This window comes from Prenolepis imparis, unplaced genomic scaffold (assembly GCF_030444845.1).
Source record: "Prenolepis imparis isolate NDT839.2.m4 unplaced genomic scaffold, iyPreImpa1.0 SCAF_7, whole genome shotgun sequence".
Classification (NCBI taxonomy): domain Eukaryota; kingdom Metazoa; phylum Arthropoda; class Insecta; order Hymenoptera; family Formicidae; genus Prenolepis; species Prenolepis imparis.
The window spans coordinates 13,601,941-13,619,855 of record NW_028141165.1 but is presented as its reverse complement, the minus strand read 5'-3'; the positions used below and the strand labels follow the sequence as shown (position 1 = coordinate 13,619,855).

General features: G+C 32.7%; 1 protein-coding gene across 2 annotated transcripts in view; it reads left to right on the top strand.

Moving 5' to 3' along the window:
- The window catches only part of LOC145938275 (uncharacterized), a 65,183-nt gene that overhangs the window by 9,132 nt on the left and 38,136 nt on the right, over nt 1-17,915 (top strand). The gene's annotated exons all lie outside the window — the stretch shown is intronic.

Here is a 17,915-nt window from a genome sequence, read left to right as displayed (position 1 = left end):
ATATTTGTATTCCTTGAAAGATTATATTTTTAGCCAAGTATATATCGGCGACACATTACGTAAAGACGGGTTGCATATGCAACATTATGCATGGCCCGTCACCTAGGCGTAAACTGATTTCAACCAGTTTCTCCAATATTTTTCTCCGATTCGAAATATCGCTTTCACTATACAACTACAGACGCGCGTCTACGTAACGACTCCGAAAAACTTAAGCCACACTTTATCGCATCACACCATTTCTCTCGTTTATTTTCTTTCTATTCATTCTTTATTCATTGCGTATTTCTCATACGCACCCTTGGAATATTCAGGATCATTTCGTTGAGCGCATAAATCCTTTCTTCTATTTTTTTTGCCACACACAGTTGGAAAATTTGTGTTTTCTTGTTAGAAACGGTCTCCGTTAAAATTTTTGTGTTAAATATTTAACACATTCATGTGTTAAATTAACATATTGCTGTTGTGTTAATTGAACTCAAATGTTAAATTATTAAAATAACTGAAAATAAGTGTAAAAATAACACAATGTGTATTTACTTTTAATTTTACATAATAAATATGTTCGATATTATTAGTGACAAGATTTATCTGTTAAAATTTACAGAAGAAAATGTTAATTTTACTTTATAATATAAGTGGGGATGATAAAATGTAAAATTAACAATTTTTTTAGTTAATTTTTACATTAAAACTATGTTAATTTAACACAAAATTTATTTCAAGTTTACTTGAAGTTTGCATTTATTTTATGTTAAAATATTAACACAATATTCGTGTCATCATTTAACATATCCGTATTATGTTAAATTAACACAAAAATTTCTGTGGACCGTTTGGGACATGTGATATTTGTTAAATTTAACACAAATTTTTCAACTGTGCACGTATAAATTTGTTCAATAATTTTATCTTTAAAAATACATTACATACTGCAGGGAACCAAGTTATATTATACCACTCGATATGTAAACCGATATTCGGTTCTGGAATGTCGACGTTCACATTTATATTATATATCTTATTTACTTGACGAAAACAAGGTCGATCCCGAAAACAGACATGGTATAATATAACTTGGATCCCTACAATACTTTTTCCCTCTCTTATCAATTTTATTTTTCGTTTGACTTTTCGGAATATCTCTCCTATATCGATAGATATTCCGAAGTTAAACGAAATTACTGCTTAGCGACGAAGCGAATTCTTGAAAAATGCCTTTAAAAAATGCCGAACGATTAAAGAAGATTGCAAACTAACGTGCCATTCATTGTGCGGTTGTTTCGTGGAATTCGTGTCGGCTAATTTTCCGCGGTTAGAAACGCCTATATTTTTTCCATCGCCTCTGTAGAGCGAGAAAATCGACGGACGCGAAAAACTCGCCGCAGCGCGTCATTTATCGCAATTGTGTGTGAATGATGGTAGAAATCGCCGAGTTTTGTACGGACTAATCTTAAATGATCCAATCATCCGTCGCGTTCCGACCCTCTTCTCTCTGTGCACGATTAAATAAATTTTATTTTTAAAAAAACGCAGCTGAAATATCGAATTAAGTTAGAATTAGCAACAATTTAAGAAATATCGAATCTATACTAATTTAGGTAAAAAAAAAAAAAGTATCTTCTTATATCCTCTTATCTATCTTCTCTAAGATATTCTTTAACATTTAACATATATTTTTATAAATAAATATGATGTTTTTTAAAGTCGGCCAATAGAGCCATCTCAAACCAAGAGATACAGTTCCGAAAAATTAAAATTAATTTTCGCGCTTGGCTCTATTGGCCGACTTTAAAAAACATCATATTTATTTATTAATATTGAGAGCCGATTAAAATATTTCTTAATTTATATATTTTTATAAATTACTTTCGTTCGAAGATTATCTACGTCTACTTTAACATCGTTTAACCGATATCTCTTAATTAGCATATATCCCGATTAGCATAATCTAGAATCCAGCACTGCTCGTTTTGATATTGGCTTTCGATTTTTTATTTTTGTCATTTATTTTCTTCGCGCGCTACATCTGCAATATTTCAGATTCCTCGAATTTTACGATACTTGAAATAATTTTCCAATTCTATTTGCAACGTATCGAGGGCGAGCGCCGTTCAATAAGAGTCTACACGATTAACGACGCGAGCTTATTCCGTCGTGTTTTTGCCGGGGAAATGCGATAAAAATCGCGAGAATCGCTTCCTCGTTCTACGTTCAATTCAATCTACTTAAGGCTTGTTTGTCGAATCTGCCTTGTTGATCGAATCCGAAGCGTTTCCTGAAGCGCCGCAGGAAACTCTCTCACTTTCATTCGCACACGTGCTACGCATCACGCGCTCCTATATTACAAGACTATACTCTCCGAACTCTACTCCTGCATCCACAATTTCTATTTCATCTCCGTGGTCATGTGCGCGATTGCGATATAGAAAATTTCAAGAGAGAAAATCTCTTCTCTCTGCGCAACCAGGCGAGTAATTTCCAGCCATTGGCTGGATTCTACGAAGAAATTTATTTATTGCATTCGCGGCGATCGAAAAATGTAAATACATGTTTTTCTTAAAAAGAAGACAGAGAGGCCTTCCAACCGTGCGATGAACAGCGGGAACCACCTGTAATGAGAACGATCCAGTTAATTAAAGAAATAAGTTAAATTGCCGATAAGTCGTATCGTGTTCTGCGTCACAAATTATAATCGCAATTACCCGAGAGGAGCACGCGAGACTGTTATTACACGCTTTCTTTTGTAAAAACTGCGGATCACCGTTGTTTAACTCTCGCTCGCGACGACCTCGCGTGAACGAGAGACTTATCGCATTCCTAATACGAGAGATTCTCCATGGAAAGAAAGATCCGTTTTAGAGCAACAGGATTTCCTGTCGTGTTTGAATAGGATATTTCGTTATCTAGGTCGAAGAAGCAGAGATTGACGCGGTTTCTCTCTTAAGTTAATCTTGGCGGTCGCGATAACACTGTTCAACAAAAAATGACTTTTTTTCGAATATCGGAATGAGACTAGTTTCTTATAGTTTTTTGGACGCTGAACACGAATCTGGTTTCCAAATTGCTCCATCATGTCACGATTTTGAGAAATTTGCAATTATTATAATTGTCTCGCATGATTACCATGATTTTCAGGGTAAATTCTAAGAGAAAATTCTCTTAGTGTATAAATTAAAATATAAATTAAAAAGAGAAATGAGTTTAAGAGTTCAAGAGGCTGAAGCAAAGCTCACTGATAATCAAATCGGTTTTATTAATTTACTATAAAGCATAAGACACAAAATTCAATTATTTTCTTTCCCCCAAAATGCAATATAAACACTGATTTTATTGTTCAACAAAAAATAACTTTTTTTCGAACATTGGAACACAAATCTGAACACGAAACTGGTTTCCAAATTGCTCCATCATGTCATAATTTTGAGAAATTTACAATTAAAATTGCAAAAAAGGGCTATTTTCACTTTGTCATATTATAGCTACAATATGTGCTGCAGAAGTTTTCTTTCAATCAAAATAAAGTATATTGTTAGGACTTTCAACCCTCAAAAGGAATTTTCGATGTCGGTTATGGTTAATAAAATATCCGTGGTTAAATATGAGATGTATTGCGGAAGTTAGCTGTGACTCGTCACTTAACAATTTATCAAGTAGCTTTTAAGTATGTTTATAGATTACACTGAATACGTATCCAATGTCAAAATTGTCAAATTTAAAATGATGGACTCAATATGACGGATGACAAAACTTAAAAAATGTTTAGATTGCAATCTAAACATTTTTTAACATATTAAGTTCTCCATTTTGAATTTGACAATTTTGACATTGGATTTGTATTCAGCGACCTAAAAAACCTTAAGTTTAAATAAACATACTTAAAAGCTACTTGGTAAATCGTTAATGACGAGTTAACAGCTAACTTTCCGCAATACACCTCATATTTAACTATAGATATCTTATTAATCATAACTGATACCAAAAATTCCTTTCGAGGGTCGAAAGTTCTAACAATATACTTTATTTTGATTGCAGGAAAACTTCTCCAGCACGTCACATATTGTAGTTCTATAATATAACAAAGTTGCTAGAAATAGCTTCTTTTTGCAACTTTAATTGCAAATTTCTCAAAATTGTGACGTAATGGAGCAATTTGGAAACCAGACTCGTGTTCAACGTCCAAAAAACTATAAAAAACGACTATTTTCGTTCCGGTATTTTGTTTTTGTTGAACAGCGTAATTAATCGATAGGAAGAATCGATAAACCTGTTATCTGCTCGAATTTACCGGAAGGACCGAGGATGAAATAATGAAAAACTCTTCTTTTTTCCTTTATAAATTTTTTTTATAGATTTCCATCTTTAATACATCACGAGAATTGAATTATTTCTGCCGTGTCGACTAGACTGGTTGACCATTTTTTGCGTCTGTCAATCTATTTCGTCAGTCTCGATTGCATTTTTACCTTCGCACGTCAATCGTTCAGACAGCATCCAACAATCGCAGATTTAATCGCGTGTGGTCCCGTTTCGCAATTATTACCTCTTATATATTTTTTTATTGGCTGACCACCTTCGACTGTATCTACTTGTCCAGCCGATGCTTTAATTTATTTTATTTTCCCAACGCAATATTTCTCTCTTTAACCGTAGATGATTAACTATCAATCTTTCTTTAGTGAAAATTGTATATAAGATATAAAAAAAATTAATTTTTCTCTCTTTGCTTTAAAGATAAAAATTAACCTGTAAAACTCCTGTGAAACTTGCTCAATTTCTCTTGTCGTCGAATTTTCTTTTTCACTCGCAGGATCAGATATTTTTTCAGAAAGAAAGAAAAGGAATTAATGGCGATTTGGTATTTAAGATAGATTAAACGTTTTTCCATGAAATTCGATTTATGTAATAGACCTCGGATCAAAGGAACGGTATGACTAATCGATAATTGCGTATCCGATTAAGATGTATCAGGAAAGCGATGCGAATGAACTGTAGACGCTCTCGCCCCAATTTCGCAACATTTCATGCGTAAAACGAATTTTGCACCGAGACTCGCAATAAAACTAACCGCTTTATAAAATACGTGTAAAACGCATCGCGCAGGAATTTCGCGGCCGCGATGTGGAAAGTGTTCATAAAAACGTTTTGCTCGTCTCTGAATTAAATTTCGCGCTGGTTTCCTTTAAAGTTTAAGTACCGCTTGACTTTTCGAAGTCGGACGAGCCGAGCAGAAAATCTTCGCGTTGATTGAAACTTGCGAAATCTCTGGAAGCGAGTATGCTATTTCCGATTCACGTCGATCAATTCAAATTCATTCTTTTAAATCTTCTTTTAAAACTTCTTAAAAAAAACTTCTCCAATCGCAACGTCGTAGTTTTTCTACATATATATTTTTTATTCTTTATACTTTTTATTGTACATTTATATTAATTTACACTAATTTACTTACATTTCTTTTGAATCCACTGATCACTTATGTGAATTTCTAGCTTTGTCATCAATATAATACTTACTTTATCCCATTTTCTCATAATGTGGGAAACAAACAGCGCATAAATTTATAATTAAAAAAAATGAGAGAGAACTTCCCTTGCGGTAGATTTTTTTTACAACAATCTTTCTTTCGAGCTGTCGTAGAAAACTTGGACTTGCATTCCTTTAGGTCTTTTTTTTTTTTCTCCCTCTTGCTCTCAGTTTTTATCACTTGATCGGTGCACACGATCGATAACTCTCTAACGATAATCGATGCCGCGTTATGCAAGAGCACCTTTGCGACACGACCCACGCGCGAAATGTATTGTTAATCCTTTCTCGAGTGTGCCGCATTACGAAAAGAACGTTACATAGCGCTCGCGATTTTCCTACCACTTGGCTTCCTATCACTCTATTAACTTTATACCGAGTTACTTGCGCTACGGACATAGTGTGCTACGGTGACTATTGTTGAGACCCACACATTACCTTCAAGTGTTATCTCACAAGCTATCATATTTGCTTTTATCATACTATTATTCTATCGATCTTGTTCTGCTCTATCTATTATCGCTGAGCTGCGGGAATTTTATGTGAAATGTCGAAACTTTAACACGTGTATTTTTTAATAGACTAAAAGGAAAGCTGTACATATGATTTTTCGAAACCTTAATGTAACTTTGAAGAGCCATAATAGAATAAATATTAAAAAATAAGAAAATCTATGTCTTGAAAAATAAGAAAAAAACAATCTAGCAATTAAGACTTTCTCAAGAACGTTAAAACGAAAGTTTACAAGTTGGTTCATAAATTAGAAAATTTATGAATTCCTAGATTCAACTGTGAGAATTTTATCCTTGAATTTCTATTCTACTCTCTTATTAAATCTCTGCAACGATGGAACCTTCTTCTTAATCTCTGTACTTTTAGAATTTATATTGCAATAAAAAATATTTTTATATGAAACATATGCCATGCAATAAGATAGATATTTCGATAGAAAAACGGATTATACTAATCCAGTGTCATATGCAGCTTTGATTACATTTTGCAATTTATAACGTCTGTCGCAAAATTAAAGATTACACGCGTATAGATGTTGCTAATGAGCTATTACTTTCACAATAAATCCATTTGACCTCATTTGGAATGTGTGCCGAAGAATTTAGTGTAGCTATTTAGCTCTGATGCACTTTTTCCCGAGCTTTCCTTATCTAAATCGTGAAAGTTCATCACCAAGTTTTGATCAAAAGTTCTCAAGGAAAGTTCTTTCCTTATTCTTCAACAAATTATACGTTTATGGAACTTTATTCGGTATACGCGAAATGTACGTGTAATAGACGCTAAATAAGATTAATATTCTATTACATAATTGAAGAGAATCTGAGTCGTATATTTTAAATTACAAATTAAAATTAAATTAAAAATTAAAATTAAATTTTAAATAAAATTTTAAAATTTGATAAAAATTACTGTTACTAAAGAGATTAAAGTTTAAGTATTAAATTAGCAAGATTAAAATGTTGCACTTTTCTATAAATACCTGCAAATTCAGTTTGGTGATTTAGACAAATATTTAGATAAATCTAAAAAAAAAAAAATACACGTCCCCTCAGGCTAAATAATTATACTGAATTCTCCGATAGATATTCGCTGCATTGTGAACTACTTTTTCACTGAATTTCGAAAGGTCTCTGGTTCCGCGTGATCGACCGACGCGATCGGGTCTGATAGACGTAAATGGACTATTGATACAGGAGACAGCTGTGTACGTTAAAATATGTCCAGACCTTTCTTCGCACGTTTAGCTTTCATTGCGCTGGCCCGACATAAGATCTATATTATTATGTATAATTTAAGTATACTTTACCGCGACTATCTAAATAGCTTATTTTATCAAAATTATATATATTCTAAATATGTTTTGCATATTTCTGCCAAAAAACTGCTTCAGTCGTTTGCTAAATTTTTTTTATAAATAATGCAATATATAATTAGAGAGAGAGAGAGAAGAAAATTATATTGATATTTTCGCAAGAGGCAACATTAATTATTTTTGTACGAGAAACGTAATTTTAATACATAAATGATATATTAGTAGAAGGAAGAGAGAAATATATAATGTATATGGAATATGTGTTCTTCGCTTTACAATCGATGCAGATAATTATGAAGGAAGTATTCATCTGTAGTGTTTAACGGCCATTAAATATTCGGCTTTCTTCCTCGTGGAGTTTCACGAATATCTCTTTCTCTCTCGATCGTATTTTACGCGTTCGCCACGCCGTGTCGGTGATTTGTGTACGACGACGATAAATCGCCGGGATAACATAATAAGGATAATGAGATAGCGAGATGCAGAATACGATCGATAACGTAACGGTACTCTTTTACTTTCACGCTGATGATCGCGATCTCTGAATGGCCGCGATCATCTTCGCGTGGGATGCTGGATAGAGTCATCGGATAAATGCCAAATTGTTTCCGACAATGTCAAATAATGTCCTAAGAAGAAATAGTTCGATTAACGTTAATAATTGTTAAAGGCGCAAAAAAGAAATAGTTCTCTATTATAACGCGTTACTGCACTGAGAGAATTTTCTCTTAGAATTTAGCCTGAAAATCATGGTAATCGTGGGACAATATGGTATGGAAAGAATTTTATCAGAATTTCTCTGGTTAATATTTATCACATTAAAAATAATAATATCTATCACAATAAAATATAAAACATGTTTTAATTTTACTAAACTGCATAGTAAAATTAATCAAACATATTTTATATTTTATTGTAATATAGATATTATTATTTTTATTATGATAAATAATAATCAAAGAAATTCTCATAAAGTTCTTTCCATACCATATTGTCCTACGATTACCATGATTTTCAGGGTAAAATCTAAGAGAAAATTCTCTCTGTGATATCATTGTTTGAAGATGAAAGCTCGCTTATTCGAACGACATATTTGGTGCTACTGAAAAATTTGCTACTTTGATGAGGATTTATAAAATCTTCATCGTCGATACTTGAACATTTTTATTATTTTTTTTCTTATGATTAGATTTTCTTTGGAGAGAGAGATTATGTTTAGAGACGAATCGGCGCCGATTCATCGAGCGAGGACATAATCGCATTATTACGTAGACTCTCCGTTAACGTACTTACTGTCATTAGTAAATTTGCATAATGCGACATCTTCATCCGTTCTACTTTATTCATCCCACGTTGTTTATGGTTCGGCGGATTATCGGCGCGGTTATTAGCGCTGCAAATATTTCCGCGACGGCCCGTCGTACTTTCATTACGGGTTCGTTCCGCCGCCGATTTCCCAATGATATAATCGGCCGAATAGCGAAGGCGGTTATGATAAATTCTCTAGCGTTTAAAGTGCGTCCAAATGGAGAACGAAACGCGCGCGCGCAAGGTAAAAATGCAAATTAATATGCACGCGATTCGCTTACGTCACTTACGCGGTGTGTAATGACGTAATAAAAGGACTCGCGCCGATTATTTGCCGAGCTTCAACCCTTTCGCCGTTCCATTCCCGATCCGCTCGAAGGGCGTTTGAGATTTCTGCGAATCGTCAGGGTTACACGTTACACATTTATTCGTAACGCGGGAATTCCACGGCAAAAATGTGCCGACAATAGGCCGAGCCATGTGAACCAAGTTTAATCGGTACGGCACAGTAATTCCAGAAATAGTTGATCTATAATTGTGACATAGCTAGAGATTGTGTGTCTCTTATTGCGATAGAAATTTCTGAAAGTATCCCTCACGTTACGCTGCACACGCACATAATATTTCTGCACAGAGAGAATTTTCTCTTAGAATTTACTCTGAAAATCGGTAATCGTGGGACAATATGATATGGAAAGAATTTTATGGGAATTTCTCTGAATAATATTTATCTTAATATTTATCACAATAAAAAATAATATCTATCACAATAAAATATAAAATATGTTTGATTAATTTTACTAAAAGTATAGTAAAATTTACTAAAAGTATGGTAAAAATATGGGACAATATGGTATGGAAAGAATTTTATGAGAGTGTCTCTGAATAATATTTATCACAATAAAAAATAATATCTATCACAATAAAATATAAAATATGTTTGATTAATTTTACTAAAAGTATAGTAAAATTTACTAAAAGTATGGTAAAATTAATCAAACATATTTTTAAAATTCTTTCCATACCGTATTGTCTCACGATTACCATGATTTTCTAAGGGTAAATTCTAAGAGAAAATTCTCTCTGTGTGTTATTATCTCATCTATCTCTGGACCTTGGATTACTAAAGGTAATCACTGTCATGGACTTAGCGGGACGTGGGATGTCCCGTTTGTGGTTTAGAGAGGTTGAAAGATTCAGTTATGTATATTTTATACGTAAACGCGTAAAGATCGACCGCACAATGGCATTGCTATTTTAGTAGTTTCTTTCAAGCGATAGTGTAAATCGCGAGATAATGTCAAGGCATCGATGTAAATTAGATTTCTCACTATATGTGTGAAAAACATTTGCACCCATATATATATTTTATAATTTCTCTTTAGCAAAATAATTTCATCTTACGAAATATCACTTACTAGTCGGCCTAATAATCTTGCTAATAAGTAAATCTTTTTTGTGTATTAATAAATGTCAATAAAAACCGATAAAGTTACTTTAATTTTGGATTAATGGAACTTATATATTTTAATTAATTAGTTTTTTTTATTAAAGATCTATTAAAAAATCTTTCTTTTGTACGAAAGTAGTCCCGAAGTAATAAAAGCCCTTTCGTAAATTAACATAACAGCGGTGCTTTAAGATGCATTAAGATGCATTTACTCGCACGCAATTTCGCACAACGGTTCGCGAAAAAGGATGTCAGACGCTATTTATCACTCATTGTGACAGGCAAAGATCTTTGGTCGGTGGTCGGACCAGACCGCGGGAACGTTTTAATATAGCGAGCGAATGACAGCTCGTTACGGTCGCGCGGAAGCCGCAAGAAAGAGTAAATACAATCGGTTAACGGGACGGTGAACGTTTAGAGGGAATGTCGATACACCGACTTGTGCTCCATAACATCGGAGAACGATTCGATCGGCCAACCATGTCCGCGAAGAAACTATTTTTCAATATTTCAAATTTTCCCCATGAGACAGTGTAAAAATACCGAACCCTAGAATAACGAGAAAACTGACGCGTTATTATTTTTTATATATCAAATTTATTTTTTTTAATTTTATTTCATATATTATATCTTATGTATTATTTTATATATTATATCTTATATTTTATATATTATATATTATTTATTTTATATATTATTTTACTTATTATATTTTTATATGTTATATTATTTGAAGATAGATGTAGTCTCTCGTGACTTATATGCAACAGAAATTTAAGAACACCAAGATATTCCGCAAAATATAAAACAATAAACTGATCCTGGAATCCCCGTGAGTCGTTGCACTATTTGACGTAATTAAGGACGGCGATTGACCTGGATGATTTTTCGTTATCCATTCATCCGAGACCAGAATCATCATTATCCGTGATCTCATTCGCGATTCGCAACCGCGCTTGATTTATGGATCCACGGATAGATCACGATTCTCTCTGCCGAGATTTTCTCGGGAGATACAACGCCGGCACGTATATATGTACGCGTTTCATCCGTTAAATGCGATCGTTAACGCAGTTAAAGGTGCACACAAGGCGGAAGGGAAAGAGCCGAGCAACTTTTTTATTGGATCTATCGGCGATATTATTCCCGTTTTGTCATATCGATCGTATATCCCACACACAGGCGCGATTTATTATCGCGCCCGAAATATTACGCAACGCGCCACCACTCATTATCTCACTGCACTGACGAGTCGATAGAAGGGAAGCCGGATAATTGGGCCCTTACGTAAAGACCGTAGGAAAGTTCGGTATTAATTCCCGCGAAGGTGGAGGAAGATCGGCGATTCTCCGCAGTTTCGGCCGCCGATTTTGTACTCTGATATATTCGTAAATCTTTTGTAAAAAATTAGAATTAACGCAGATAGAGCAAGTTGCACTATTACACAAAGAGAATTTTCTCTTAGAATTTACTCTGAAAATCATGGTAACATGGTCGTGGGACAATATGGTATGGAAAGATTTTTATGAGGATTTCTCTGATTAATATTTACCACAATAAAAAATAATAATATCTATCACAATAAAATATGTTTGATTAATTTTACTAAAAGTATAGGAAAATTAATGAAACATATTTTAGATTTTATTGTGATAGATATTATTATTTTTATTGTGATAAAATAATAATATCTATCACAATAAAAAATAATAATATCTATCACAATAAAAAATAATAATATCTATCACAATAAAATATGTTTGATTAATTTTACTAAAAGTATAGTAAAATTTACTAAAAGTATAGTAAAGTTAATCAAACATATTTTAGATTTTATTGTGATAGATATTATTTTTATTGTGATAAAATAATAATATCTCTATCACAATAAAAAATAATAATATCTATCACAATAAAATATGTTTGATTAATTTTACTAAAAGTATAGTAAAGTTAATCAAACATATTTTAGATTTTATTGTGATAGATATTATTTTTATTGTGATAAAATAATAATATCTCTATCACAATAAAAAATAATAATATCTATCACAATAAAATATGTTTGATTAATTTTACTAAAAGTATAGTAAAATTTATTAAAAGTATAGTAAAATTAATCAAACATATTTTAGATTTTATTGTAATAGATATTATTATTTTTATTGTGATAAATATTAATCAGAGAAATTCTCATAAAGTTCTTTCCATAATACCATATTGTCCCACAATTACCATGACTTTCAGGGTAAATTCTAAGATAAAATTTTCTCCGTGTACGAGATAAAATAATGCGAAAGAGTGCAAAAGAAATTAAATATCGAGCTTGCATCTCTAACGAAGAAATCAAATTATCTTACCTTATTAATTATCCTCTCTCCTTTGCATTTGATTATTCACAAGCTGCGTCATTATTTTTAAAAGGGATACACAAGGGTGTGTATTGAATGCTTTTGAATAGATTCCAGAATTCACATCCGATTCTTCGAGGAAATTAAATCGAGTACCTGGGATCTTCGTAATCTTAGTAGGAAGTTCGCAACTTCCTGTTGATCCAGAAAAGGGGTAAAATACGGTCCAAGATCGCATCGGTACCGGACACGATCGACACGCGAACCTCCGGTCAAATTTCCGGTAAAAATCGCGGAACGCGGAAATTGAAACGTAATTAGAAATCGAGCCCACATAAACGAAACACCTAATCGCTTAAGTAAATCGCCAAAAGACAATGGAACTCACTTTTTTAGAATATTTTCTGTCGGAAACAACATTCAATTAAAATGCTTAGATTTTTAAAAAGATCATATAATTAGCAGATCATATAAAGATCTAATTATATTGTTCATACACATTTTGCTTTACGGATCGTGCTTTCGCTTTTATGAATCTCTAACTATTCTGACACCTTGATTAGAATTTTGAGTTCGTAATTTATCGAATCTTTATTCTGTGTGAATAAATTTAAATTTTTAGAATTTTTTTTATTTTCTAAATCTTTGATGCTAGAATTAAATTTATTTTTCTTGCAATCTCGATTCCATTATTTTCATTATCCATCAATCTTTACTACTATAGATCTAAATAGAATATAAATGATTCGATTCATTAATCACAAATGTGGATGGTGACAGATACCTGGGACAAGCAGATTGCTGCAACTTTGCAAAATCTTGTCCACATTGTTAAGATCCTTCCTGAACTTTCTTATCAAAGAATCTCTTTTTATCCCTCGTATTATCTCGACACGGGGAGTTGAATCGCAGGAAGAGGCGAACGCGACTCTACGATAGGGAATAAAGATCGAATCGCCGCGATCGGTTTAGAAAGTTCAGGATGCGCTCACGAGGCATCTTCCTCTCGCTCTCTCGTTCGGGCTTTTGCGCGATGAATGCGCAATCCCCCAGGCTCTGTCTTAATCCGTGCTGTCACGGCCAGAGAATAATTTCCCCGATAAAATTGCCGCGTGAAAGACTACATTGTTTCGCGGCATTCGTTTATGTAATCGGAGAATTATTGTCATTATTATTTGGAGTTTGATTTGCATCGGCGATACTGTCTACTGGACTAGTGCGGGTTGAGTTGCAATCAAAGTCGGATAATAAGGACGCTTTTGAACTCTCTATCGTAATCTGATGATGGAAGTAACGTGATTGAAGGATCGATTCCATCTACGACAATTGTCTCGTCAATTAGTCAATTAGAATTAGCATATGAAAACCTTTATCGGAGATATTTATGAAACTTACAGATTATATATTATTGCGCTATGCATTCTATAGTATATTATAAAATCTCGATATTTTTTTTAATATTTCTAATAACGCCTCTATAATTTCTATATTTCTATCGCCTTATTTTTATATCTTACTAGAAAGATATATTTAACGTTTTAATTATATTAAATAATTTAAATTATTTTCTGATGGAAGCTACTTCTCTTTTTGCATCTTATTTCCTTTTTTAATATTTAAATAAATGTTTTTTAATATTTAAATAAATGTATTAATATTTTAATAAATGTTAAAATATGTACGATAATTAATATATCTCTCTGATAATATTATTATATTTATTATAATATGCACTCTCTATATTCTCACATTATCAGAATTTTTGAAGAGAGAAGATCAGTTCAAAATATAAATATTAGTGCTCGTCATAGAAATATCATGATATGTATATCAGTTAGATATAGAAATTTTATTGAATTTAAATTTAATTCAGATTTAATAAAAAAATATTATATAAAATTTAATAAAAAAATATTCAATTTAAATATAAACAAAAATGCGCGTTTATTTCATTTTATCTGATAATTAGAGATTAAAAAGAAAGTGTTACTTGAAAACGGCTCCATATCATCAGCCCGACATTTCTTCGGGCAACTTCTCTTCACGTCACGCCGAGAAATCGCGGGGAGGAATAATTTATTCCGGTCGTGACGTTCCGCAGGTAAACCGAGCGGTTTCGTTTTCGTCCGAGCGCGATTTAGGATAATGTAAAGTGTCTTAAAAGCAATAGCTATCCCGGCGACGTAAATGGCGAATGCAATTCGCTAACGTGAGGAATAAACGTTCACACGCGACGGAAAATAATTGCATTGTCGTAAATCTCGAATCGCATTTGCCTCTTCGCTCTTCGTCTTGCATGCTTTCTCATGAGACGCTGATGAGATTTTTGCCGAATATATAAATTTATCAGAAATATTTTTTTTTAATTTTATATAGCGAGAGAATATTTTATCGTAGCCAGACACTCGAATTTTCTACTTTCGGCGAAAAGATGGAATCTCTGCGATTTTAATGTATGCAAAACGCGACATCGCGAACGATTTCGACCTCGCTTTCTTCTGCGTATAATTAGAGCCGACAGATCGAGGACTGCTAATTAGAAACGAGAGAATGGTCAGCTTCCTGTCTTCTTGACGTTTAACTAACAGTATCAGTTTTCGCCGTCTACTTTTCTCTCTATTAGCGCAGCAAATTATCTCACTTATCATCTTTTAATCTCTCTCTTATCTGAACATTTTATTATATATTTGATTAACTGGATGGATAAATTATTCGAGGTTTTTATGGTCGCGTGCGGACGTAGGTAATGTAAGATTAAGAGCACGCGGGCAGCCGATCGCGATGATCAATCGATCGCGAAATCATCCGCCGTGGCCGAAAGGTGCGGCCGATCGTCACTCGTCGATATATGCATGCATATCGCATGCGATCCGGAATCGGGGAAAGTCTCGGGCTCGCGTTGTGGAAACGAGCCACGGGCCGGGCCGATGTGCCGGTTTTACGTAAGGTGAAAATATATCGTCTTTCTTAGGAGCGCGGCCACGCTGAGAGGAAAGTGCACCCGAACGAGCAGAAACGCCTCTTACGAATCACGCGCACGTAAATAGTACGCACATCGCATGCAACAACACATTGTGTATCATTTATACATATATGATAGTTTGTCGTTGAAAAAAAATAATACGAGGTAAGGTGGAGAGAAGAGAAAATTAAAAATTTAATTTACAAGTAATTTTAAAAATTAAAATACCGATTTATTGCGCATTGTTCGCGTCGAAACTCACATGCAGACTAGTTTGCTTCATAAAGGTAACAAAAAAATGTTATAAGTTTTTTATAATTGAAATTTATTAATTAATTAAGTGTTTTTAATTAAAAAGGAATCATTTTTTATTTAATACTATCGTACGTTTAAGAGTGATAAAATAAAAGAGCAAGTTAAGATAGTATATTTTAATTTAATTATAATATTATTATATTTATAATTTATTATAATTATAATAATTTTAATTATAATATATTTTAATTTGAAAAAATAATATTATTTTAATTAATAGTTAATATGATTTTCTTTAGTCTCAATAACTTTTTGAAGTTTTCTTATTAGTTAGTATGCTTTCAATTAAATTTTTCAAACGTTATGAATCCAGATACTTTATTTTGTCACTCAAATATACGATGGTTTAGAAATAAATATAATAATAAAAGTGATTTCTTTTTAATTAAAAACACCTAATTAATTAATAAATTTTTAATTTTAGTTATAAAAAATCTATAACATATTTTTTTTACCTTTATGAAGTAAACCAGTCTTATAGATGAGGGGGCCATTTATTTTTGCCGATCACTGTACAAATCCGCCTGCGGTATTATTGATATTTTCGATCGATGTACCTTTACGATGCTGCAACGCGGCGTATCGTTCGCTCTTGATCGTTACATTGATTTACATCCTTAGAGAGGTTCGCTCTCGATCAACGAGTTGTAAGAGCAAACGCGTAGATGAGATGAGCTTTGTCAATTTTTTTTCTATTTAATAATCGCGTGTACATATAACAGCAAATGAATATCTCGACTCGGTCGATCGGGCCCCCCGACAAACTGTAATACGTACATATAGGTATGTATACGCCTTCGCGGAGGAAGGCTGGGCGGATAAATCTCGGCTCGAGAATGATTGAATCGCTCCGATCATTCATAACTGCCATAACGTAAACGTAGTCGAAGAAGTGCGCGGGACAACGTTATCGGTTTCATTTATCGGGCGACGGCCGAGCCACGATTCATTATGATAAATGGATATCTGATAAACGTCACGCTGCTTTTACATTGCAATAAAGTGCACGCCGCAGCTGCACACACCTTGTGCAACGCGACCTTGAAGCCTATTGGAGTTGTAACGATTGCCAAATATTGTTCGAAATGACGAATATGTCATCCTAAGGCCCCTCGCACAATCGAGAAAATATTAGGAACAAATATTAAATATTAGAAATAAGAATTATTTTAAAATAATAAAATCGAAAAAACTCTGATATAAAAATACAAATTCGAGTATAAAGTACTAGTAAGGGCTAATAAACTACTAAGAGTCCTTTATACCCGAATTTGTATTTTTATATCAGAGTTTTTTCGATTTTATTATTTTAAAATAATTCTTATTCCTAATATTTAATATTTATTCCTAATATTTTTCCTATTGTGCGCAGGGCCTTACACAGAGAGAATTTTCTCTTAGAATTTACCCTAAAAATCATGGTAATCGTGGGACAATATGGTATAGAAAGAATTTTATGAGAATTTCTCTGATTAATATTTATCACAATAAAAATAATAATATCTATTACAATATAAAATATGTTTAATCAATTTTATTATGCAGTTTAGTAAAATTAATCAAATATGTTTTATATTTTATATTGTGATAGATATTATTATTTTGATATTTGATATATTATTTTGATTATTGTGATAAATATTAATCAGAGAAATTCTCATAAAATTCTTTCCATACCATATTGTCCGATGATTACCATGATTTTCAGGATAAATTCTAAGAGAAAATTCTCTCAGTGTAAATAGGTAATTCCCGATTACGCTTTTTATATTCTTGGACAGTTATCGCTATGAGCGTGTAAAAATATTAATTATAATTGCACAAGTTTTGCATATGTTTTTGCAAATCAATTTTGACATTGTCTGTTTCAATAATAAGTTTGACAATCTAAGAAGAGAAGGGAACGCGTGTAATTTTATTTATCTCGTATACTTTGTTAATTATATAAAAAATATTGTAACGATATTATACAAAAAGAATCTTTAATGACTATAATAACCAACTGTCTTTAAAAGCTTCTTGACATGTTACTTTATTAATATTGTTTCGAATTGACATATCCAAGGCCAACGATTTTAATGAAAATAACTTTAAGAGTGATCGTGCGTGCTGGTCTAAAAATAACGGCTGAATAAAGAGAAAGTTGCGTGTTGCATAATTAAGAAAAAACGAATCTTTTAA